Genomic DNA, 26,870 nt, shown 5'->3' with positions numbered 1-26,870 from the left:
TTTTTATATTATTCATTACTTTAATTAAAATATTTAAATGTTCCTAAGTATTCCTTTCCACAGTTGATATGCCTTTGGCTCATGTAGTTCACGTTTTGGTAGTGATACTTCATGAGACTTACTTTTCACTTACTGCTTGAGAGTTAGTGTGGAGTAAACAAGGAAGATTTTGCAGTCTCTTCTTAGAAAGGAAGCATGGCACATTTTTTGCAGTATCTCCTTGGTGTGCTCAGCTCAGGCAATCCCAGTGAAGTGTGCCTCCCGCACCGTAGTCCTGAGGGAAGGTCAGACACCTAAAGGTCCTGTCCATTTGCTATGTGCCAAATCCCTTTCTCAGCTCATATGTCTGAAACAGCGGCAAGCTTCCAGGGGTTTCCCCTTGTCAAACGCGTGAGGCGATGAGCTGAGAGGTGAGGGACCTACTTCTTAGACTGTGTCAGGAAGGGCAAGAGAAATACCACAGTTCAGAGTTTCATTCATTTACTTGCAAGTTTTGATACTACTTTTGTCTAAATTGCATTTTTTTGTTTGATCTTGCTCTCTCAAGAAACCCTGTTATACAGAATTCGTTGCTATTTGCCAGTAAAAACATCATAAAATCCCTTCCAGGAGTGCAAAAAGGAGGTGCTAGAAACAATGGGAGAGGCAAAGGTGGAGACAGAAAATACGGAGGATTAAGACTTGTTACTGTAATTTATAATTCCACTGCCATCACTTTGTTAGCAGTGGGACAACACCATTCCCCTGCCCATGGAGCCAGCCTGTGCTTCAAGTCCAACAGGACAAAAACTTTTTAAGACAGAAAGCAGAATAAAACACATCCTATGACTTGTCAAGGAGAAATCTGCAGCACCATGCCCCATCCACGGTGCTGGTGAGTGAAGCAAGCAATGAGGGCTGATACCAGTGCCCCAGCAGTGGGATGGGAGGCAAGGAGCGGCAGTGCTGCCAAGGGCGTGCTGGGCTGCAGCACAATGGCAATGTGCACAATGCCCTGTGCCTTGATTCCTCAGCCTCCCCACCAAGAATGGGTACTGACACCTCCTTTGGACAGGCAAAAAGCACAGCAAGCTTCCTCATGTCACCTCCTTGTTCACTGCAGCACTCAGTGTGCCTCACTCCTGACTGAGCCTGGGCACAACTTCAGGCTGATCAGATTAACTTTATAACAAGTCACAAGGAGGCAAGCGACCCCTGCTTCTAGAGTTTTGCAAGGCATTCCATTTTGGAAGGAAATATGGGTTTGAGAGAAGGGGGTTTTCTTCCCAACCCCACCCTAAAAGGCAAGGCATTGCATCCTTGTAACGAAGATCAGTATTATTGGCTATTGTCAAACCCACTCTGATGATTTGCCCCAGTGCGAAGGCTGTATTGAAGACTGCAATAAGAAACTTCGCAGTTTAAGCATTTTCACACTTTGGACTTACACTTCCATTTAGGTTTTTATTTGCTACAACCCCAAAGAGCCTACAGTGTCAGTGCCTGAAGAAATGAGGCTTGAGAGGTGATTATAGCTTTATGTGGAGCAGGAGCTGTTATGAATTGGAAGACAGATGCTAAAAACTGAGTCAGATAAAGGTACCTACTTTGCACTTGCAAGATAGCACAACGCCTTCTGCTGTGTTGCAATCTTTTAATCTCTGTCAGCACATCTTGTACTACAAAATAAATGTGGATCATGCATATGGATATATGGGAAATATTTATTTTAAGTAGACTACAAACTGCCATACACACGTGTAAAATATAATTTTAAAGTGCACCGTAAAAGAACTACTTAAGGATTACAGAAGCTTAGCAGTATTGAACCATCATACACTAAAAATATCTTGCTATCTTGCTGTCTTGCTATCTTGCTATCTTGCTATCTTGCTGTAGATAACTTCCTGAATTAATTTTGCAGACACCAAAACATAACCTAAATACGATAATGTCACTATTTCTTTTCTTTCCTCTTCTCTGAAGCAGTTCCTGTACATTTATTCAGGTGTAGAACTTATCCGTCTGTAGATCACAGACATACTCATCTTCAAGTTTCAAATTCATGACAACACCTATCCAAGAGTAAGTCAAACAAGGCGAGAATCTGGAAAGGACATGTGTTCTGTATAGGTAACCTCAGGGGCCGAGAGGGGAATGAGAGTTACACTCTCTTCATTTGTGGCTTTGTTGCATGTGCACTTACTCGAAGTCCTGTCTCTGAGACTGGGAACACAGCCCACAGGCAGGATGCTGTGCTCAGGGGTGTTTCATGAGCACTGCTGAGAACTCAGCCCATAGTGGTACAGAAGCACGCAAGAGTCATGGGCTTGCACAGGTCACTTGATGGTACCAGGTTTCAGAAGAGAAAACCTGAGCTGTTACAGGTGGTGAGGCACGGGACAGAAGGAGCTTGATTTAGCTACAAGAGCCCTGTGTAACTTTCTTGAGTGCAAAATTAGCTTATAAGTGATACTTTTTCTGCAGTTACTGCTGGCCCTGCCAGACCTTTGCTACAAAAATGTTTGTCGAAGCCTAAAATAGTACCAACTGCAAAGCTGATGAGATGTTAGGACATGCATGTTTCGCTCATCAACAGTTTCCATTTATGAGTGACTGTGTATTTTGCACTGCTTCACTTCTTAGATGTCAGGGGCAAGGGGGCTGCAAGAAGCACAGTGCTTCCCAGGGGTCAAAGAAACATGTCCATAAGATGTCACCTGTTCCTGCCCACCCATAACAGAAGATAAATGGGGACTGGTTACAGTCTAAATCTGGGAAATGCCAGAATAAATTTTTCTGTGAATCCTTTATTTGAAGTGGGATTCTTCTTGCCTAAATTGCAGTGTCTTTGTCACCATCCACACACCCTTTTTGGTCTCTGGCAAGAAATAGGCATTTCCAATGTATAGTGAATTTTCTCCTCACAGATTCACTTAAAACAGGTCATATAAATTGCCTTTTAGAAGTGCCTGATTCCAATGACTGTAAAGGGAGTCTAGACAATTAGCTCAGAGACAGAAGTCTGTGCTGTAAACTTCTAAATGACAAGGAAGGAATCTCATCCTTGTATCCGTAGGGCAGTTGCCACACTGGACAGACCTTCCTTTCAATCACCTCTCTTCTCTCAGACAAATTCAGGAGTGACTGTGCTGGATTATAAATAAAGGTTGAAGTGAGATTCCTAGATCTCACTTTTGATTCCACGACCTAAAATTCTTCTGCATTCTCACTTTAGTCACATGTAGCCTTTTCTGAATGTGGCCCTTGCAATCTCTGCAAACTGTCACACCACTGTACAAATAAGACCAGTGGCAGTCTACACTGGTGCATCATGGCCTTTATTTCACTAAAATATCCATACAGTAAACTACATGCCTTTGGAACCAAATGTGGCAAAAAATGTTACTAATATGGATGGGCTTCTCTGAGCTCTGTGGTTGCACTTTATTATGGCTTTGATCGAAAGAGTTGCAAAAAAGAGTTCTTTGTCCAGCAAGACCAACAGCGTATACGTTTGGGGGAAAAAAATTCAGTGCAAATATTTGGGGGGGGGTTGTATCATTTTCAGTCCTGACCACATTTGGGTTTTTCAGGATGTTTTTGCGTGTGACCTTTCAGCATGCCCATGCACTGCTTTTGAGTCTCTCACTGTGCCCAAAACGCACAGATAAATACACAGATGTGTGCGGTTTTGTACGGATGGGCAGATCTGATGCCTGCCTTATCTGTTAGCTAAGGAGAGCTGTGAGAAACAGCAAGACTGGCAGCATTACTCTGGACAAACTAAATGATAACATTTGCTTTTCTCCTACAACAATGCTGGTGTAGTTCTGGTGGCTGGGATTGAGCACTGTGATACTGCTACTGCGACGCAGGAGTGCCCAGCTGAAAGTTAGGCTGTAGCCCCGGGAACGTTTCTTGGTGGGAATGCTGTAGGGAGCATCCAGGCCACTCAGGAGCCTCTATAGCCACTTCCGTTGTGCCAGCACAGCTGTTCACACAGATGTGCCATGAACTTGGGATCAGGGTGAGAAAAGGCTTCAGCACTGCCCTGGCACAATGGAGACAAGGGGGCATCCAGAGTGAGGAGGAACAGCCGGAAATAGGAGAGTGAGGATTTCTTAAAAAGCAATGTCTGGTCATAGTCTGACCTGACAGAAGAGATTTAGGGCTTACTACTACTTTCAATGAATGAAAAAGGCAGCCTTAAAACTTGGTCCAGTGATAAATAAATCAGATTAAATTTAGCAAACTTAGTGCATTTTGGATCTTATTCTCCAAATGGGTGAACCTTTTTCTTTTCAGTAACTTGTCTTTCTGATGTCAAATAGACAATGATGCAGTGTGTGAAAGAAAGGTATTCATGTCACAGCTGTTCTCTTTTCTAGAGTTATTCCTTTTTCTTTTAGGTTGTCATCAGATACTTTTGGTGTGAAATTAAAGAGAGGCTTGTAAACAGCTGCTGATACATGCAACATGCTGTTGGTATTTCTTTCAGACTGTTCCCCAACTATATTTTTTTATCTCCCCTCTCTCTCCTCCCCACCAAAAAAACCCCAAAACAAAATGACGCAAACCATGTTTTGCAGGAAAAGTAAAACTAAATCCTGGAAAGATCAAGTATGTGCTCAGGCTCTGATCCAACGCAATACTAAAACCCTTTTAAAGTCAACTGTATCCCAAACAGCCAGTTCCTCTTGGTAATCTAGACCTTGTAATGGAAATTCTAGCAGAGCTGTGACTATTACTAATGCACTTAATACATTAGGAGCTCGATTTTGAATGCCTTGAGCACTTAGTCCCCCTGCTAAAGTGGATCAGAGCCGTGGTGGTGTAGCATAGCAGGGGCAGTCCCATAGTCTTTGTGACCTTTTGTGAGCATTTGAAACAGATTGCATTTAATGATTTTAAAATGTCAAGGCCCATTTCAGGCAAAAAGAAAGAAATCAAATAGAGTTTCTGGACAGTGTAATCTTTTGAAACAAGTCCACGGATGTCCTCAGACGTAAGACACTGGGCTGAAATATAATGGAGGCTGAATACATTTTATGTCAGAATCAGGTCTCAAAAACAGCAATTTCAAAATCCAGGCCTGCAGAATAATAATGTTACAGCACATGCCTGCCGTAATTTGCTTTTTAGCTCATTCTGAATTACCTCAGCACAACCAAGTAATTCAGCAGTGCATAAAGCATGTAGAGACTGGATTTGTGAATTATGCATGAAGGATTATTTTGCTCTGATGTTCTTCTGTGCAGTGTATACTAGAAAGCTGCACTCATGGCCCGTGGTGACTGGGTGTTGGTTTGTGGAATATATGGGGTCTTGTGTCATTGGAAATCATAGGCAACTGTGATATGACAGTAGTAAGAAAACTGCATCAACAGTATAAATAAATGATGGCTTTAAAATATGAATAATGCCATAAATAAATGATCTCTGCTTCCTCACATTCTGCCTCTCTGGAAAGCTAGTTAACTGAATGTGTTATTCACTATCCATATACAGCGTGACCAAACAAGGTTGTTTACTTCATGGACAGATTCACCAAAGAGTACAAACTTGTCATGTAACCAGTAATAAAATAAGGGTGGCTGACATAATTTGTCTGTCTGGTTCTGGCATGTCTCAGGTTCTGAGGAAGGTCTCTTATGATTTCAAATAAAGATGCAGAATTAGACTTTTGAAGAAGCCATCCAAGTTAATCATCATGATTAAAAACAATAATAAGAAGTAATTTCTGATGCATTATATAGTAATCACATAATAGCATGTTGAGATGAAGCTAAAGCTGCAGGCATATATTGGTTGATGTGAGTGCCTATTAACGTTTCATGAACACTAGCAATGAAAGCAATAAAAAATACAGGAAATGTAGAATTAATGCACTATTTTTTAAAAAGTTTGCTTGACCATTGCAATTGCAGAGCTGGTGGAAGGATATAACTCTTGTATCAAATATCTTGAAAATTTCAGTAATATTTTTATTTTAGGAATGCTTTAGGAAATTTTATTTTCCTTGGATTTTAAAACTATATGAAGATGCTAGTTGATTTAGGAGATTTTTGGCTTTTGTTGCTGTGTCTTACATTTTTCCTTTTCTCAATTCCACCTTGGAAAGCAAGATGATTCACACAGAGAAGGAAAACACTATAGATTTTTCAATATTTGATCGATAACTGCATTTAGAAATGAAGAAGGTAATTTCAGAGAAAAAACAATTTTTCACAAAAGCCTCATAATTCTGACCTTTTGGTTATATCTTGTAAGAAAAAATTCTGTTTGCTTTTCCTGTCATATTTCAGATCACTCTCTTAGCCTGAGAATTAGTAATGCCAATTTTGAAGGTAAAACATCTGCGTAAATTTTAAGGCGTTGAAAACATTTCAATTTTACCAGTAAACAACTAGAGGCTTTAACAATTCATCTGCTATTTTCAGTAACCTATTCTGTTTAAAAGCAAGCGATCTATTCTTTGTTGGAAAAAAAAATTTATATCTATTTCTTTAATCTGCTGTGTAGTTTGCTCCCAAAATTTTAGTCCCAGATATTTACTGGGAAAAAAAACAGACTCAAAATCGATATGGCGCTGGGCTCACTGCCAAAGGTAAATTTAATTCGTGAGGGAATACATGAGATCTACCGGAAAAAAACACGAACAGAAACCAGCAGCACTCCCCAGGATGCCACCCCCAAACCTGCAAGGTGCAGGAAAAAATATCATCATGGGATGTGTACCAGTCCATGATGACAACTGCCAGAAATAGCCCATTGCTCATGTGCTACCCTCAGGAACACAAGTAACCCTGTGCTTGAAACAGCCATTTCCTGAGAGCTCTGTTGAGCCCACTCACTGCAGGAATCGTTGCTGGATGGTCATCCTGCCCAAGAAAGTCACTCCAGACCAAGACAAACATTTCAGCACTGTAGTGGTAAGGCAGATGGTCCTACACTGCTGTCACTTTCAACAGGCAGGAAAGGGATTGCAGTGAGAAAAGGGGACACAGAGCTCATCTCCTGCAAACATCCACATCAAAAATTGCTGGCTGTGGTGGTAACTTCCTGAAAGGAGACCAGAGATAGTGTCGATTGCACTGTTTTCACCATCACCCCCAAAATAACTGCCAAATTGTTTAACAAATGCCAGACTCTTTCCTGGTTTTAGTTATTTAAGGCAAATTAAGACTAATCATTTATCATAACCTTTTCTGCGTTACAGGCTCTGGGGTAGGATTTGTTTCATCCCTGTTTAGCTATGTGGACGCCGTGAGGGTGGTGTGGCTTCTGCCCTGTACTTGGTGAACAAACATGGGCACAGGCAGAAACTGAATGCTCCCACTTATATGAAACATCTGTGATCAGCCAGAGGCACCTTCTCAACTTAGACCTAATGTCTAAATGTTTGCATTCCTATAGAAAAGCTGGCTAAATTCCCACCCTTTTTTGATTTTGAAAACAACCAAACAAAACCCACTATTAGAGGAAAACTTCCCAGCTAATTTTGAGCCCTTGCAAATATTTGTGCATATATCTGTGAATATCTGTGATGTGAAAGTTAAGTGCTTTTAAATATAGGTATAGCAGAAAATTTTTTTTGAATCCTATGCTGCTCAGCTAGGCTCTGAAAGGGTGATGGTTGCTCTAAAGCAGATCCTCTAGCAAGGACTGGCATTAGCCCATGACTACCCCCATGCAGAGAAATCAAGCAGTCTCCTCTTTCCCCCTGCAGCCAAGGACAGAGCTATCTTTTGGCTCCATACATGGAGGAGGCCCCTGCTTCTGATGTTGAAAAGAAGCTGTGACGTATGTCAGCAAGATGAAATTCTGCTCTAATTCCCCCGTGCTCCAGTTAGGCCTATGAAAGCAGCCTGTGGTTGCTCTTCCTAAAAAGATTATGTGAGCAGCAGTACATTGTGTTCCTGTCTGATCTCCATCTTCATAATATTGCTATCAGTCACCACTGGAGTGCACAAGTCCCCAGCACTCACGACCCACAGCACACCAGCCCCTTCATCATTTAAATTCAGAGGTGGTAACAGTCTTGGGAAAAATCAATAGATTTTAATAGGTATTTCCTGAGGTTTATTAAGTATGAAACAGAACTGAGACATCCACTTGTTTATATCTGCTGTCAATACTGCTTTCTTTTCTTTTTTTTTCATTAAACCAAAGCAGATGTGAGTTAGTCGTTGGCAGACTTCTTAAAAACAGTGCTCACTGCCTCTTCTGTGGCTTGCATAGGAAGGCTGCAATGAACACTTCACATTGTGTCACCCATCCGTTGCTGCCATTGTTACTAATGAAATAGCAACGCTCTGATAAAGCAGCTACCTCTTAGATTTCATTATTCATGAAATAAAACAGTGCTCTGAGAAACCAGTTCCACTGAGCCTCAACAATTTTCTCCAGCTGAAGGTCTGGCCCCCTACGCTTGAGGTAGACTTGGATTAGAAAAAAAGGCTGTCTGGCTAATACAAGCGCACTCTGTAGCCTTTGTCAAAACAGTTTTTATTCTCATACCATGCAAACCTCAGGCATTATTACAGGGTTTCATGGAACAGATGTTCTTGCATTTGCATAATGACAGACAGACTGCCTTTTCTTTATGAAAGGTCACTAAAAACCAGTGCTACTGTTCAGCCAGTGCTGCCTTCGTTAAGCAATTTTAGGACAAAACTGCTTTGTCTTTACTTACTGTTTTCATGACCACTGCTTTACATACTTTAGTCAGACAAAATTAAGGCTAAATCATTGGCTTATGTGACACCACATGGCTGTCTAGCTTCCCCTAATTCCTAAACATCAGGCACTCTTTTACAATTGTTCAAATAACAGGATCAAATCCTTAGCTGCAGTAAGACAGAAGAACTTCAATGACACTGGGGAAGCTCTCCTCGTTGATGTCTAAGAGAAGCAGCTTTGCAGAAGAACATCACAAAACTGTGTGTTTGGCCTCAGTTTTAACTCACTTCCTTATTTATTGTGTGGGTAATTTTTTTCCACCAATAAAACTAAATTGACATGATGTTTCTAAGTGGAATAGCTATTTCTCATAAAGCTGGTTTCTATTGAGCATATGTATATCTATGTATATTTGTATATGCACACCACGTAGCTGAGGGATAGTTTTACATCTTCTACATCTAATGTCTCAGTGACAGACAAATTCCACCATGGAGATCCTTCAAAAAGAAATGCATGTTTGCTTTCAAGGCAAAAACCAAACTTTGTATTCTAGTTGGCAAACAGCTGGAGCATCATTGAAAAAGCTCAAATGCAAAATTCCTCATAGGAGGGCAAAACCAAGATACTGCAGTACTATCAAGTCATTCTGGGATGCCTGAGACAGGGGAGGGAAACCCTAAATAGAACTATGCCTAAATAGAACATGGAAATAAATGCAATTTCAGGCTATGAAATCCCTTAAGTGACCAAATAATGGAAGGTGAAGCACAAAGCTATATATTTTTCTCTAGGTAGCATTGTGCCAATTTTCAGTGAGATACGCAGCTTTCCACTGCATGTCTTCTTTTCCCCTAACTTGCACACTTGCTTTTGCTGTTACACTCCCCCAGCTAGATAATGATGTTAGAAATTATCTCTTGCCTGTATTTCTAGTTATTTTGATACAACTAAGAGAACGGATGGCTGCCTTCCACAGGTGCAACTGTGCATGAACACAAGACAAAGAACGTCCTACCAGAAATGGGCAGACAATGCCCAGCCTCTTGATGGAACAAAAGAGGAGAAGGACAGTAGATTTGGTCTTTGAGCTGCTGGACAGTAATTTAAGTGGAAGAATGGGAAATTACTGATAAAAGGATGAATACAGATATGCTGTCCCACTCTCCTTCCCTTGACGATCCAGTTTGGCTGAGATGAGAGGAGCAACCCTGTAAGCTGGAGTGGACACTGTCCCTCAGGGTACCCAAACACAAAACAGCATCTTTTGCTTTCCTTGAAGACCTGATCCCATTAGGCCATGGAGAGCCTGGATGTGTCTGCTTCTTTCATGCAGCCATCATAGTTCTGTTGATTCCAGCTGGGAAAGCCAGGGACATTTTGGGAAAGGTGGTTGGGTCACCTTATGCATGGAAGGAGAGAGCACACCCAGCTCCCTTCCAAATGTAAGTCTGGAGAGGAGAAAGTTTAAATAACTTGGCTGGTTTATTTCCTGGGCAGTGATAAAAACTGTGGCATGGTTACGCATCAGTCAGAGGACTTGAAAACCATTTTTTGCTCAATAGCCATATTTCCTAATTTAACATTCCTTTTGATAGATCTTCATTTCTCAGACATGAGAGTTCACAACATCAAGGCTCAGCATGAATCTCTTTTCTCTGAATTATGTTTTTCTTTCCCTTCCACAGCCATTCTTTTCTCCTTTCCATCTACCTCTGTCCTAACAAATCTTGAAGCACCCTTCTCATGCAATTCCAGGTATAGATGATGAAAGGCACTGAAGCCTAAAACTCTTCCTGGTTTAGGTTTAAATTCCCTGAAATATCCCCCTTTTCTTGGCTTGGTAAAAGGCTGTGGCAGCAGCTAGTCAACCCATAGAGAATAATAGTAATAATATAAATTACTTAGACCTGTGCTATGACAAAGATGACTGAAGATATCTCTATTTACAAAAAAAAAAAAAAAATCTCAGAGTTCCTTGGTTCATGCAATATATATCTTGCTTAAAAATGTATAAATGCACGTTAAGCCAACCAACTTTGTACTCATTTAGCAGAATTTTAATAAGACATGGTATATAAAACTGTTCTACACTTTTGCAGTCATTTAAGGATAATTTCCACTTTTCATAAATGTTTCACTGTTTATTCCTTAAGGCAAGTACAGGTTGTACTTTTTCAAGTACAGGTTGAATTTATTTGTGCTACTAATAAAATAGATTCCAATAATAGATCATTGGTTTGCATAACATAGGAGGAGGAAAATCTCAGGATTTTCTGGTTTCTGATCTAAAAGGCTGATACAGTAGTTGGGAAGCTGAAATTCACTTCAAAGTTTAGATTAAATTAACATTGTCTATGAGATGATGAGCTAGTTTTCCTCCAGTATATGTTCCCTGTTTTTTCTAATAAAATGATCTTGCAAAATACAAGATAGGAAGCCTGTGACTACCAGTCGTCATGAAAGATAAAATATTTCATTATGCCATATTTGCAAGTAGTATCTTCTAGTAGGTCAGCCAGTATTGTTGGAAAAATACATGTTTCAAGATTTGGCTTGACTGTTTTTATTTCTTTAAAACTGTATCAGTTGACCTAGCAGTAAATACTAGTTGTGTTCATAAGCTTTGTCTTGCATATACTCTGAAGTCCTCATGGTTACCGTAATAAAACAGACATCCCATTTCAGAAATAAATTTCAAAAAAAAAAAAAAAAAAGGGAAAGAAGCCTTTTTATTGACTAACTTTGGTGAACACAATAAGATATCTTTCTGTTTTAGTGATGTCATTCACATTTGCCACTAATGAGTAAGTTGTTCTCAAAACATAATCACAACCCTGCAATAAGACAACATATTCCCAGCATGTGGAAAGTCATCATTTTCTTTTTTTTTTAAGAAAGCTGAAAGATATTGTACTTTCTTAAAGATGAATTTCAGAAATTTCTTTTTATACACACCAGTGAAAAGTCTTGGAATTTGATCATAATGCACATTAAGATGACCGAGGGTGAGGAAGATTCCTAAGTGCTTTCTACAGTTACTATAAGTGAGATTTACTATTTTAAATCTAACAAAACAAATGCCTGTTCAGCATCTCTCAGAATCTGACTAGCTGCCCTGGGATAGGAATGGAACATGAATGTAGCTCAAATAATGCCTTTTGCCAAGAGCTCTGGAGGCTGGGCAAGGTAGATAAAGATTTGGCATAACCTGAAATTTCTCACTGAACAGCGGTGAGATTAGGAGGAGAAGAAGCTCTACGACAGGCTGGCCTTTTAAATCATACCTGAAGCAGGTATTCAGTCAGGAAATAAAGTTGGCACATCTTAATACTACAGAGAGGTACAAAAATCATTGTGTAACATGACACAGGGAGAGGCAAAGTGGGAGAGATTCCACTGAAAGTGCCATACCATCTCATTAAGACAAGATGTTTTCCTGAAATATTTAAACAGAGCAATATTGCTGGGGAAAAGGGAGTTAGTTACCTGTGACTGAGAAGAAATAGTGAAATGGCATCAGCATAAAGTAAGAGAATTCTAGCAATATTCAGGTCTAACCTAAACACTTAATGAAGAAACTCATTAACATGGTCCTAGGACTGGGATGTTTCTCTTCAGAGTGTTTAAATAAAACAATCAGAGGAATATGCAACTTCCATTTCCAAACTGTTTTTTCAGGCACTTGAAAAAAGATGCAAAAAATATTTGGTGTTTTAGGCCCATTCCCAAAAACTTGTAACATTAAAAGTTAAAACATAATTTCTAGTATGCATGCAAACTTAAAGTGATGCATCTAGAAAGAAACATTTGTCATATAATTTGGTATTCGTATAAAAAGTGAGTTTAAGGTTTGTTTGATAGTTGAAACACTATGAAAATTAAAAATTTTGTACCTTAAGTACTTAAGATCCAGAAATAATTGTGCCTTGCAACTTCTTTGCTTATTTGAGCAAAGAAAACAATGTTCTTAAATTAATAAAAAAACTTCCCATGTGAAAATTAAGCTTAAGGGATCCTGAATATACACAGTAAAAACCAGGCTATAAGAGCCTTAGTGGCTCTTGTGGGAAAGTTCATTCAATAAACATAAAGGCTTTCTGCTAATTTTTGTTCCCAGTTTACAAGCTGGTTAAAACCTAAAACTGTCACTGCAAATAAAATTGTGAGCACGTGCATCTTCAAAAAGAAAGTCTTCCTGATGCTTCTCAGGTCATTTAAACATAAATATGGCAAACAATGGGGTTTTGTCTTCCTTAATGAACCCTAGATTTTGAAAAATAGTCAAGAAGTCAAGAGTCTCACTTTTTCACGTACCTCCTTCCCATTTCAGCCATACATGGTCATATTTCTAATACATGTCCATAAACCCTGTTTTCAAAGCTGCTAATTATCCTGAAGGATGCTTAAGTTCATTGGTCAGAGAGCTCTTTTTTAACCTTAAGACTTTTTTTTTGTCCAGTCCATGCTCAGTGGCAAATCAGCACCTGAACAATATAGAATCCAACCTGGCAATGCTGCAAATGGCCATCATGTAATGTTTTGTCCATATTCTCCTTCCCTGTAACTGTTTCAACTGCTGTCCTTTGGGAGTGAGATTTTCAGTTTGCCTGCCACCTGAAGGTTAATATGTGTTGACTTGTTCTAAAGTTTGAATACAGCCTTGTTAATTGAAATGGCTTTGAACAAAAATATCTGCTGTCTCAGTTTCTTAAAACAAAATTTTAAAAGAAAAGAAAGCAAAAGAAAGAAACAAATAAAAAAAAACCAGCCAAAAATCAACATGAAAATTAATAAGAGCTCACCCAAATCTTGATGGCAAATAACTCAAAACAGAGAAGTGAAAAAAGGTTTACACTCGAGCTGAGCAAGCTAGAGTGCAGACCTTCCACTGAAACCTGGGGCGGAATTGGGCATGTAGAGGCAGATACTGTGTCACTTGCTAGCACAGCTTTTAGTTATTAATCACATTACCTATCTGGGTTCATCTTGAGCCTGCAGTTAGTATGAAAGGGAAATACCCTTCTCTCCCCCCTAGCCTTTTGCAAAAAGGAAAGCAGTGGAGAGGAAACAGTTTCCACTGATAGCAAGCACTGCCCGTGGCAGCACAACAAATGGTTGCTCTATGTGTGTGAGAAAGGAGAGGGGGTCTGATGTGCAGGACTGGTTTCCATTCTTGTCAAGCACCCTCTCAGTTAGCTATGCTCTCCTGACACATAGTGCATAATGGATTTTCCAGTTCCTGATGTGTATGTGTAGCTAAATCTAGAACTTCTTGCTCTTATCATTATTTCAGCACAACAGCAGAATCCAGGTAAAAGTCACATCTTTTTATCAGCTTCTAGATGAAGCACTGTGCAGGTCTGAGCACTCAACCCCCTTCATGGGACTAATCTGGTCATGCACAAAGAGCCTGCAATCAGTAATCTGCAGAAGGACATCTAATATTATGCTGACTGGGAGAGTTATGGTGAAATCACTGAATTTCTGTGGTAAGAATGCGCATCTTTAATGGATAACATGATACCACATAATTCTTTTTCTTTCTATCTGAATATGAAGAATGAATATATAGTTATAGTGGCATAAATAATCACTTTTGGGGGGTGTTGTGTTCCTTTGCACATGTGACTTTTTCCCTTGTGAGCAGAGTGTGCTGCTCTGGCAGCTTCAGCCCTAAGTCTAGCTCTGGCAGTGACACTCTGACTTTTCCTGTCTTTTCCATTAGGTTTCTCATTTTCCACCCTACCTGTGGAACAGGCTTTTAGGCAAGTGGTTTTTTTCATGTTGATTCATTATATTAAGCTTTAAAGATGGATAGAGAGGCTTCCTTTTATCATACTTCATAAAATGTGAGATGACGTTCCATGCATAAAATTATTATTATCTTTTAAAACAAGCACATTAATAGCAAGATAACTATAGAAAAAGTTGTAAAAGTGCATCAGATATGTGTTTTTAAAATAATGTTTTTGAACAATTGGAGTTTTACAGATTAAATAGCAAAACTGAAATGTCTTTGCATGTCTCAATTTTAACCATTATCATTTATCAAAACAAAACCAAAAAGCCTTATAAACAACAAATGGGATAGTGATCATTTTACAGCTGCATCGAGAGTTTTGCAGCATAACTAATTTAAATGCCAATAAGAAAAGCATTTTCAAGAATTTTTTTTCTTTCACAAAAACATGCAGAAACCTTGCAGTCATTTTGTTAAGTGAAAAGGGTAACATCTTCAGCTAGGTTCTGCTGAATTACAGCTACTCTGCAAAAACCATGCAAGCAAGCAGCAATCTGTTCCTGTGCAATGTGTTCTACTCAATATATGCCAGAGGTGCACGTCTGCCTGTATAGACGAATGTGTACACTGGATTTGCAGAAAATGGTGAACTGAGTAATTTTTCTGGAGTGACAACAATAAAACAGATCATTATTCTGTTAATCACAGAACCAGAAGGTCTGCTACTACAGTCTTCAGGTAGACTAAGTTTTTGTTCTTTCTTAACAAGTTATTTGAAATAAAATGACTAAAAAAACGGCCAAAACTTAAAAGATCAGACACTGAGCAGGAACAGAGGGAAAAAGCCATCCAAAAAAACCCCAAACAAAACAAAACCAAAACCCAAAAAAACAGAAGTAAAAAGAGTGCAGTGGATAATATACTCAAATATGCACAAGTGTGAGTAGTCCATACATTACAGTATGGAACAAGCAACTATAGGTACGGTTTTCATTCTGGTAAATCATCCTCTCAGACCCCTCTGGCTGTGTAGGATGAGCCACCATCAGCACCTCCTCATTCAGAGTCACAGTTGTACAGAAAGGAGCAACACAACTCCTTAAACACAAAAAAACACTTTCTCATGGATAGTCATGTAAGTGCCACAAAGGACCTAAGAACTTAAGTCTAGGATCAAAATCAAAGTTCTCAAAGCCTTCATTAGGTTGCTGCTGGAGTTCACAACATTTAAATACCTGCATCTGTGCCACTAAAGCACTTTGAAAATATCCATACTCTTACTAAAGGTTCTGTTCACATTCATGCAAGTCCTGACAAGGCTCAGATGTTTAATCATCAGAGGTGGTAGACATATTCTTTTTTCTTCTTAATCCTCAGATAATGACTCAGGCTATTCATACCCCTAAATCAGAATCCTGAGAGGATGTAGGCATCTTTCAAAAAATGCAAAATAAATCTAAGATTTCTTCCTGTCCTCAGAATTTCTTGCTCACAAATCTGTCTTGTGAGTATTGTGGATTCCTGACTGAGACACTTTGGATTTCTATCTGACGAAAATGTGGATTCTGCTCAGGAGCTGAGTGGCTTGAGGTCTTGAGGCCAATTTTAGAGAACAACAAGGCAGAATAAATGCTTAATTCCCAAGAGAAACAGGACTTGACGTAAACACAGCAGAACTTGTGCCAAGGGGAGAAAAGAAAGAATAGGTAAGAGACCTATGGAAAAGAAAATGTCATTATCAGGGTTCAGGTAAGAATCCAGAGGACTCTGGAGTTCAGGTCTCATTCAGGTAGAGAAGCTTTATCTCTTGGTGGCCAGAATTAAAACAAAACATTTGGCTGAGGAAATGGATTACTACAGGAAGCAAAACGGCTGAGAGGAAGTCCCTGCTCCATGGAATTACAATATGACTTTAGCTCAACCCTCCAAAACTACTCCGTCCTAAAACCACTTCTGAAGATCATAAAGATCCATGCTGCTCTTGGTACATTTTGTCTTTTCAAAATCTGGCTATCAAACCATAATGAGCTCTTTTGGCATTGGAAACAGTCTTTATGCTCTAAGCTAGATCCTGCTGGCATTACTTAGCATTGTTCTACTGACTTACTGAAGCTTATTAATTTAATCGAAATGGACATTTTTTTCTTTTAGTTTAGGAATAGAAGCAGTATCTCCTGATAATGCCTTTATATGCACGATTTGATAAAGGGTTGAGTCAGTTTACCTGAAATTAGTTGTATATTTGTTGTGTACTCTGCACACTAGAATCTAAAAAGCACATGAAATATTTTACATGAAAATATCTCTCTATTATTTAAGTCAAAAAAGATATTTCATTTGCTAATGCAACACACACAAATATGAATGCCAAAGTTTAGCAGAAGACAGAGACAATTAATGAGAAAAAAAAGTCTGTCCTTCTATATGTGAATTCATAGAATATATTTGAAGATCATAACTTTCACACCTTGTGAAGTTTCTTTCTCACTTTAAAAAAATGTGCTGTGATATACAAAGAATAGATAGGTCATAATGGTTCCTAGAGACCAGCTTTGACAGGCAGTGCAGTCTCAGAGAGAGAAGTACACAAATACAACTTTTGTAAATAGAAGCTTGTTTCTTCTGACCTGCCTGAGGAATACACTTGTGAGTTTTCTTCATTTGGAGTTTCTGTGATATAGACAAATCATAATTTGCTTTGAGGTAGCAAAGCTGAAAATTAAAAGTTTTGAATATTACCAATTAGAACACATATATTTTAGGAAGTATTAGTTACCCCTGTTGAATACCTAATACCCTCACTTTCAACTGGTTGCTGTTGTCTGGCAAAGTGTATCTCAAGGACTCAAAAGCTATACTGAATTCAAATGAGATATTTTCCCTCTTATTTGGATCCTGGCAAGTGAAAGAATACATCATAATGCATTTATTTGAAATTATTTAACTTTGAATTAGAATGTGCTCAAGATACTTTAGAAAATAATTAATATATTTAAAACATTTTGAAAAGGAAGACCTCTCACCTAATGAGCTTTCATAGTATGCTATGAGTGATGAAATACAGCTGTCCTTTGAAATGAGGTTAAATACAGGGGCAGAAGAGACAGAAGAGGCAGTAACCCACCTAACAGACATAAGGAGGAACAAAGGTAGAACTGCTAAATCAGATTCTTTACCTTCATAACATCCCCTTTGAAGCTAAGCTTCTCTTTCCATTTGCTGTGCCTTTCAGAAATCAACATTCAGAGACCATAGAAAAATGTGAATTTTAGCATATGAATCATGAATATTTCATTCTCATTTTTCATGTTTTTTCCAAGAACTCTTGACAATTATTTCACAAGATGGAATTTTCCCTAAGTAAAAACAAAAACCTGCAACAGCTGAACTTGGATATCTGATAAGACAACTGCTGACAGAAATGCTTGGGGATTCTGCTATGAAGAAACTTTAGTTGTGTCATTTTTCATTTGTGATTCTGGATTCACTAAAAAGGCAATTTGCAACATATGTGTACCAAGGCCTATAAAGTCACACAATTTACCCCTGTGTGTAGGTACATAAGTGGAGTAAGATACAATCCAAAACTTCTGTTCATGTACAACTCCCACAATGTATATTTTTGTACAGTGAGATGTGGAAGATGGGCCCAGACATGGATTGGTTAAGGATGGGTGAAAAGTCTGCAGCACCTTGACATTACTCACTATCTCTGCTCCACAGGGTCCAGCACAGCTGAGTTAGCACAAAATCACTGATAGGGCAAAACACCTTCACAGAGAAGACGCTGCCCATACAGAAAGCCCTGCAGCAGAGCCTTTTGCTTTGAACTGGACGGTATCTAGTCACTCAGAACCTCACTCTGGCAATTTACCAATTCTCTAAAATATATTTCTAGTGAGTAATTTTATTAAAGAGTAAGTTCTGTGTGAGCTTTTAGGGATGTGCAGCAACTGTGAACTGAAAATCCATCTTTTTGGGTTAGAAAGCTCTGGTGAGATATTAAGAGAAGTTAACATAGGAGTTGAATAAACAGCCTCCATTTTGATGCACTGCTATAAAATATATCTTGAACTATGGGCTAGGTTTGTAATTTAGGCTTTCTGCAGCTTAAGAATGGCACTAATGGACTATAAAACTATATTAAAGCTGATTTAGATTATGCAGTTTTATAATAAATTCAGTTTTGAGTTAGCATGAGTAGAAACAAACCTATCTCTCACTTCTTTCTTTCTGAAGCCCTGTGGCATAATAAGGGACCAGGGCGTGACATGAGAGTTGGCCTAAACACCAAGGTGGGCTTGCACCTGCAGAGGAGGTAGGTCAGCAGAGATCCTCTGCTGCTCCTAAAAAGGCATGTTGTTTATGAAGCTCACAAGTTCATCAGATCTCATTTTGGGGCCCTTGAGGTATTGTATCATAGAACAGTGAGTTAGCCAATATTGCCTCACTCCATATAATATATAAATAAGGGAAGAAACAACCATTGCAGACATATGGTTTGGTCTTCTGCTGAATGCAGGCTGAGAACTCCCTTGAAAACTTAACATCTCTATGAGATTTTCACCAAAAGACAGTAAAACAATGTCAGGCCTCCATTTGGCCCAATAGATTGTTATTTATTTCTACTGAAGTCGTATCTGGAAATTGCAACTGAGATAAGGTGTCAGGCAATGTACAAAAGGGCTTGAGTTGTCTCACCTAATTCTATCTGTTCATAGCTTAACATCTGGTTTAAAGTGTTGTCATTAGGAAGAGGTAGTGAGAATATTGTTCAGAGAGCAATTAGTATTATTCCAGTCTTAGACAAGGAAAATGTTTCATCCCCTGAAGTGTCTCTCTCTCTTTCTCTTTATTAAATGTACAGGGAGCCTGGAAAACTAACTGAAATGAGATTCTTACTTTTCTAAGGCTAACATATGATGAAATGGGTCTCATTTTACTGCATGTAAAAACTTACAGTCTAGATGAAGTAGACCACAGACAGGAAGGACAGTAATTATACAGAGATGAGAACTGATTTCCCTAGAATAAGGCAATTGCTTTGCCATATGATTAGTCCCAGGATCCTTTGGCTCCTACATCAGTTTTTTCTGGGGAGTGTCATACAGTAAGGCCTAACAAACACGGAAAAAGACTCCTTCCATTTGTTACCCGCACAGCTAGGTAGTAAGATGAGCAGTCAGTTTTCACAAACATTTCTACACAATTTTCAAATATAACTTGTTACTTTCCAGATAAAATAGGTGGAACAGAATGAAGTACAGTAACTTGATATGTTTACTGCATTGTTGTTAAACCTTTACTATTACTATGTAGGATTTTCAAAGTAGTCTCCAAAATCATTTCCAAAAGGCAGTTCTATTGCATTGGAAAACATGGAAAAACACTTAATTAATCCTCTTGGCTCTCTGCTTTCTCAGAGAATATTTAAATTTTAAAATACAGATTTTCACTGTGTGGGCCAAATTCAGTCTCAAGGCCTCACCTGGAGCTTACTGAAGTAAAAAAAAAAAAAAAAAAAAAAGAAAAAATAGAAAAGACTCAAATTTATTTCACTGACTCCTAAAAGAGACTCCATGTGTTTTCAAAAATTCATTGTGTTTTTTTATATGAGCAATCACACAACTTAAAGGGCAAAAATTTCCTAAACTCTTGCCTGGTTCCATAAGACACAATTTGTCATTGAAATAAAACCTAATAAACAATTAAAAAATGCATGGAACTTCTTCTCCCTGTGGCATCAGATAGTACCTTTGCCAGACAACACAAATTTCCTTGTAGAATGTTAGGGAAATCTAATACTGTTGCTGAATGTGTCATCAAACTACTTTTCCAGGATTGATAAACAGAAGATTGAAAAAGGAACAGTGAGAAGTATTCATAGAAATATCAAAAATCCAAAATAGCTTTATTCACCCATGAAGGTATCTTATCAGTCAGAATGAGTACTCAAGTGTGTGCTGAAGACATAACTTCATTGATAAAAACAAACAATGTGTAAACAAAGGTACAGAAATGTTATCAAATGAATGATAGGATTGTATAAATCAATTGCGTGTCCTTGTCTGGAATACCAAGTTCAACAAAAGAAGCTGTAGCAGAAATAGATAGACTTGTGTGGAATATGAATGAACAATGATACAGAAAACATAGATTTTGGGCACATTAGAAGAGAATGTGTAATATAAAGATACACAAACAAACCCACAAACACATAACTACCTACTGAAAACACAAATCGCTTTCTGGCTTACATAAAACAGGAATTTCCTCCAGCTGTACTTATACTGCTGTAGCATTTGCTTTCTCTAAATTTTTTAGTCATGTAATTCATGTAAGACTTCTTGTAAGGAAAGGAATTTTAATAAAGCATATAAACAACAAAAAAATCAAGCAAATATGGTTGAATATTAAGATTGCGAGTTTTTATCAGCAGCATAGCTTCAACAAGATGTTTAAAAACTGTCTGCATAGTTTACAGGTAGTGTTGTCCAACTCTTTTTGGTTTTAGAGGTCTGGCCCTGAGTGAAAGCTTTCTTAGTCATTTCTGGAACAAAGCCGAGTGCATGTGAGAGGTCTCTGGTAGCAGGCAAACTCATTAAGGAACATGAAATCAGATCATTTCAGTGCTGTTCTCATGGTGTCTCAGATCTGAGCATACAAAAGAGTGCAATGTATTTCAGCTTATGCTGGTTTGCTAATATTGGCTAAATAAGTATCTGGGTATGGAAATATCAGCTTTCATTGCCTTTATCAAACTACAGCCCAAGGGCAGTTTGGAGGATGTCGGCAGCAGGGAGGAATCCATTACAGTCTTTTACACATCCCTTCCCTCAGAACCTGTGACTCACAGCTCTTGTTTTTATTTCTCCTTCACAGCAGCCAATTTAGAGATAGGCAACCTCTGATCCAAATGAAAGCAGCTATTTCTAGCTGTTGATTGCATTTAGCTACAGTCTTATGCCGTTTCCCTCAGGCAAGAAGTCTCTCAGCTCTGTAGTTAACACTGGTGCTTCTCCCCTGAACTCTGGCTCTTGCGCACCTGCCCTGGAGCTACCAGCGGGATCCCAGGCTCGATGGAGAGGGGCCGTGCCACAGCCGTGGGACAGCAACCAGCCTGCAGAGCACAAGGCAGAACAGCTGGTGGGAGGATCCAGAGGCACCCTCAGACTGCATGAGGCTGTGGCTGCACACCTCTCTGGCAGTGCCGGTCTTGCCTTCCCGACCCTGGGACACAGCCTCGCAGCAAGGGCTGGGCTCCAGGGGCACAGCCAGGGGCAGCACCTGGCCAGGACAGGCTGTGCTATGGATCACAGGGGCTTATCAATGGAACAGCCTCAGGTTAGGAGCAGACCTGCCGGGACCGGGGTGTTTCTTATCCTTACCTACACACAGACACGTATCGATGTCCGTATGCTTATGTGCACATAGCCATGCATACACGTACATGTGCACATGCTAAAAAATGGGGTTTGTACAGCTCTGGTTTCAGCCTCCTCTCACAAATCACCAAAAAAGTGGGTTAGGAGAATTTAGAAACTGCAACAGCATTTTGTGGAGGTTTTCTTTAAAGTTTTCTTTTTCTATCAGTATTTCACTTAGGAATTTTTGGAGCAAAACAAAACCTTCTATGTTATTTTAAAAACAGGGATAAAACTCCAGTGCTTTAGATCAAACAAAATTTCATCCAAAAAAGTCAGGGCTGTTCCCCCTTATTACAGCACCTAGAACACTGTGATACAGTTTGTGAACTCAAGAGGAAAATCTGGAGGGAAAACCACTCTCTCTGCTCTACTATTTTTTTTTTTTTTATTACTGCTTTGTTGTTTTGTATCTCTGTTTAATCTAAAGAAAACTCCTCAGTATCCCTGGCAGTTTCCTAATTTGTTCAATTCTCCTGCCACACTGAAACATACAGATCCCTCCCTTTCTCCTCCCATCCAAACTAAATGAAATGTTTAGTACTTTCACTTAATTAATTTTTGAGGATTGAGTTCTTGGCTTATCTTCAAAGCTGTTAATAGATCTAGATCTAAATCCTCCCACCATAATGGAGGGTATTGTTTAAATATGAACTTTTAAATCCAAAAAAATTCTCAGTCTTTTTCCTAATGTTTTTAAGGAATTTAAAAGACAAAAAAAGTTCTTTTGGCTAAAGTACACATTTTTTTAGATGTGCTTTTGCTCTACTTTTCCCTTTTTAAAAGAAAAACTGGAAGGAAGAGAAGGGGGTCATAAGAGTAAACAGCAACTATAAAGTTATATATATAGAAACATTTCAAAACACGTTTCAAAAAAGCCCCCTTTGTAATGTTGATGAAAAATAAAAGGAATGTCTGCCTTCATTATTTGTGCAAATGAATCAGTGAATTTTCTGAAAATATTAGGTGAATTTTAAATGGATACTGTGGAACATTTCTTATTTCTTCTTGGGTTTAGTATGCTGTGGCAGGAAGAGGGCATCAATTGACCATTAGTTAACTGTTTCCACCCCAGCACAAAACTAGCGGAACCATGTTTAAATTCTCTTTTGAAAGAAATTGAGAAAGTATCTTCATAGCCCTGGAATATTCCATCCAGCCTTTATCAATAACAGAACATCTTCATTTTTGACTCAAAATTACCTTGTTCCACTTTTTTTTCCCAGCGTTCTGTGACAGCAACCTATGTTCTTCACAAGACCTGACTTTTCCACATTCCAGGCTGTCCAGTTCTTTTTTGAAAACTGAGTTGTTGGACTGCAAGATGATAAACACCTATACTAATTCAATTTGCATCTGGTAATGTCCTTTTATTTTTAGAAAGAACATGTTTCTCCTCATATTGTTATCTCATAATTCAGTAACTGCCTGCCTTTGGCCAGTCACAAGAGCTTTCGGCTGGTTGCTTTTTTTTATCAAGGTTTGGAAATGGATGCGAGTAAGAAAGGACTTCTGTCTCTTCATCTGCTGGTCCCACTCTTTTTGTAAAATAAAGGCCATCTGGATTTTATTTTGCACTGAAGAATGTACAGCATGTTCAGAATTTTTTTCCATGTGAGAGACAGCATTCAGTTACAACTGCTTGGATTGTAAGCCTGAAAATGTTTGTGGCAAAATACCTGGCTTCAAGTTCTGCTTTCTAAAAACAAACGTGAGCTAAGTCTGATCTTGTGGGTGAGGGGGAGGAGGGTGGTATATGGCATGTTGGAGAGCCTGAGAGTTCTGAATAACCCACTCTCGGCCATTAATGTACTGCCCTGAACTGCACGTGGCCCATCTTAATGACATATCAAATCCCATAACCCTGTAGCAGTCCTGGTGAGAACAGATCAAAACCTTAAATAAGAAATATATCAGCTTTAAGCTGGGGGAAGAAAAAAAGAAAAAAAAAGGCAGCTAAAAAGGAACTTGAGGAAAGCATAAATTTAGTCTGTGGTGTAATGTGTACTCAATACATGCTGGCAGAGAGGGTGGGGTTTGTTATTGTGAACTTCTCTGCTTTGCAATAACAAATTTCCCAGCACCTGCTGCCCTTGCAATCATCACCATCATCATCATCATCATCATCATCATCATCATTCAGAAAGAACATCTGGTCTCTGTGGGAATAATGTGGATATAATATAGATATGAGACATTTTTGCACCTGAATTTTTATATGTATATACTTCAGAAAACTTGGTTTTAAGATTGATGGTGGCTTATATGGAAGGTAATGCCTCTTCTAGGAGCATGACACGGCCCAAGTGAGTAAGAAGGGATGCATGGTCATGTCATGCTCCTTCATCCACAGCATGGTAGGCTTTGAGGTACAAAGAGCCCTTAAGGGCTTCACTGAGCCAGCCTCTGCATTTCCTAACTATCTAGGGAAAAAGAGACCTTGTTAATCTACCAGCACAAAAGAGTAACTCATTATTCCCCTTTGGAGACAGGGCAAAATTCCATAATCCTAAAACTCAATCTAAAAGCAATTCACAAGATTATCCCATATTCTGTGAGGTAAAGGACCAAGTTATGCAGGAAGACCCAAGCAACAGGCCCAGGTTCAGTATGAAAGGATGATGTACAGCTATGTCTGGCACAGGCATTTGCACCCAAACTTACCTCTAAAATAAAGCACTGCTCGCAAGTGGGAGGAGGAAGGGATGGTTTGATGCATTTCCATTCTCTCTTGAGCTTTTTCAGGTTTCTTAAGCTAATGAGAATTAAAAAAAGGAAAAAGAAAGAAAGATAAACAAAACATGCAGTTCAAAATTAAGCATTTCAGAGGTGGAGTAAAAATTTCTAAGCTAGATGCATGCTGTACATATTTGCACAGTCCTGGAGAAACTCCCAAAGCAGCAGCGTAGAAGAACTGAATGTGACAGGCTGAACTCTCCTACACTTATTCCTACTCCTGCTCTGTGTGTCTGTAAGATAGTCATAACATATTTTTATGCTATTTGCAGCCATTTAAAATCCAATTGTTCGGTTTGCACTGAACGTTTAGGTTTCTCCCTGTAATCAAGAGCAAAAAATGCATCTCTGTAGGGGGATTTTGAGACAGGTGTCTGAACAAGACAGGGTCTGTTGCTGTCTGGATATGGATTTCCATAATGGAAATCTTGGCAACTGGCAAGCCAAGTTATTGAAATGCTCAGGAGGCTTCTGTCACAAAGATACACACAGGATGCAGGACTCATAAAAGAGTTCAGGAAGTTCAGCTGTTGTTGATTATAAGATTTCTTTTGCTTTTCTCAAGTGTATATAAGCCAACAGATTTAAAACCTCTTTGTTTTCCTTCAGCCACCACCTAATGGTACATTGCTGACATTCATGTTTCACACACTGTTCACATAACTTGTTTTTCAAACTGCATAACTTGTTTTTCAAACTGCATCACTTGTTAAGATTGGGTTCACCTTCCCTCAGTCCCACCCAGAATGGAAACAATTCTCCCTGTATAGAATATTTCCATTTCTCCCAGATGATTCCATTTATTATTAATTCCATTATTTAAAGTTATCAGTCATTGAATATCTGTTTTATCTCTCGCACATATAATCACAATTATTACCAGACTACATATTTTAAAAGTATGTTTGATCTGTCCCTTCTGATGTGTTTCACAACATTGCTGCCAAAAAATACTGAAGCAGTTTGTGGGAAGCTACAAAAAGTTCAGCCTGCACAGCCTGCTTCATTAGGTCTAAGATTATATTTTGATTCTAAAATCAAAGAGTGCTCACTGAAATGCCATCAATCAAGATAACAAATGAATTTTTATATGCCATATGTTCTCCAAGTGGAATTTTAATGAGATATTAAAATGTGTTTTAAAGCTCAGGTTATACACAAATATCTTATTGTCAAATGTGCCAGTGTCATGCAAAATATTTGACTGAGTCAAACATCTACATGAGAGTTTACGGGTTGCATTAATGGGAAAAGTCTTTTTAAGGCTAAATAGACCCATTCCCCTGAATAGAATTATTCTTTTGTAGAAGCCACCTCTTTTAATACTCAACTCACCTCTTTTAATAGCAAACATTAACATTAACCAATGACTAAGCTAGTGCAGATTCCTGCTTTTTTTCTGTGAAGAGTTACATGCGTTATGTTGTATTTTATAGGCTCATCACCCTACCACTTTTGTCTATTCCAGTATTAATAGCTTCTCCTTTAGGCAATAATATTTTAGATGTGGTTTTCTGTATCTCTTAGATAAAATTGGCCTTTAATCTTATAGAAGCATCTTCATTTTCTTCTTATCTTTGTGCCTAGCCATAATACTAGCAATTCATTGCCTATTTCAAAACTGGGGTTATTTATTCATTTGGGGTATTCGAAACCTGTAAAATGTTGTACCACCATCATCTCACAGACTTCCCTTTCCTGGCATTGTTAAGGCTGATGGCCTTCTGGTTATGTTAGAGCTCCCAGGTGGTGGTCATGCAGCAAGCAGGGCTTGCACAGCACCCCATGTCCTGCTTCCAGCCACAAAGGGTATTTAATGGGGATCCCACAGTTCCTGCAATTACCCAGAAGGAGGCAACTGTTGTCATCTTTCTCCCATTTGTTGTAAGCTCCAGTAGACAAGTGTGGGAACTGGATAGCATCCTTTTGTGTACTACAACTTATCTCAGCAGATTTGCTGATGACACCAAGCTGAGTGGTGCTGTTGACACACCTGAAGAACAGGAGATGCCATCCAGAGGGACCTGGACAATCTTGAGAAATGGGTCCATGGGAATCTCATGAGGTTTAACAAGACCAAATGCAAGGTGCTGCACCTGGGTTGGGGGCACCCCCTGGTATCAACACAGGCAGGGAGATGAACAGATGGAGAGCAGCCCTGCCCAGAAGGACTTGGGGGTGCTGGTGGGTGAGAGGCTGGACATGACCCAGCCATGTGCACCCACAGCCTTAGAGAGCCAAACGTGTCCTGGGCTGCATCCAAAGCAGCGTGGGCAGCAGGGCCAGGGAGGGGATTCTGTCCC

At 39.0% G+C, this 26,870-nt stretch overlaps 1 long non-coding RNA gene across 1 annotated transcript in view; it reads right to left on the bottom strand.

Annotated features, from left to right (window-relative positions):
* Positions 1-26,870, bottom strand: part of LOC116442753 — a 128,747-nt gene that overhangs the window by 61,969 nt on the left and 39,908 nt on the right. Inside the window, exon 2 of the long non-coding RNA XR_004239636.1 lies at positions 24,496-24,586. This is a non-coding gene — a long non-coding RNA (uncharacterized LOC116442753). The remainder of the gene's footprint in view (positions 1-24,495; positions 24,587-26,870) is intronic.

Source organism: Corvus moneduloides, chromosome 4 (genome assembly GCF_009650955.1).
Source record: "Corvus moneduloides isolate bCorMon1 chromosome 4, bCorMon1.pri, whole genome shotgun sequence".
Lineage (NCBI taxonomy): Eukaryota > Metazoa > Chordata > Aves > Passeriformes > Corvidae > Corvus > Corvus moneduloides.
Note: the sequence above shows the minus strand (reverse complement) of the source record. Positions and strands in the feature narration are given on the sequence as shown.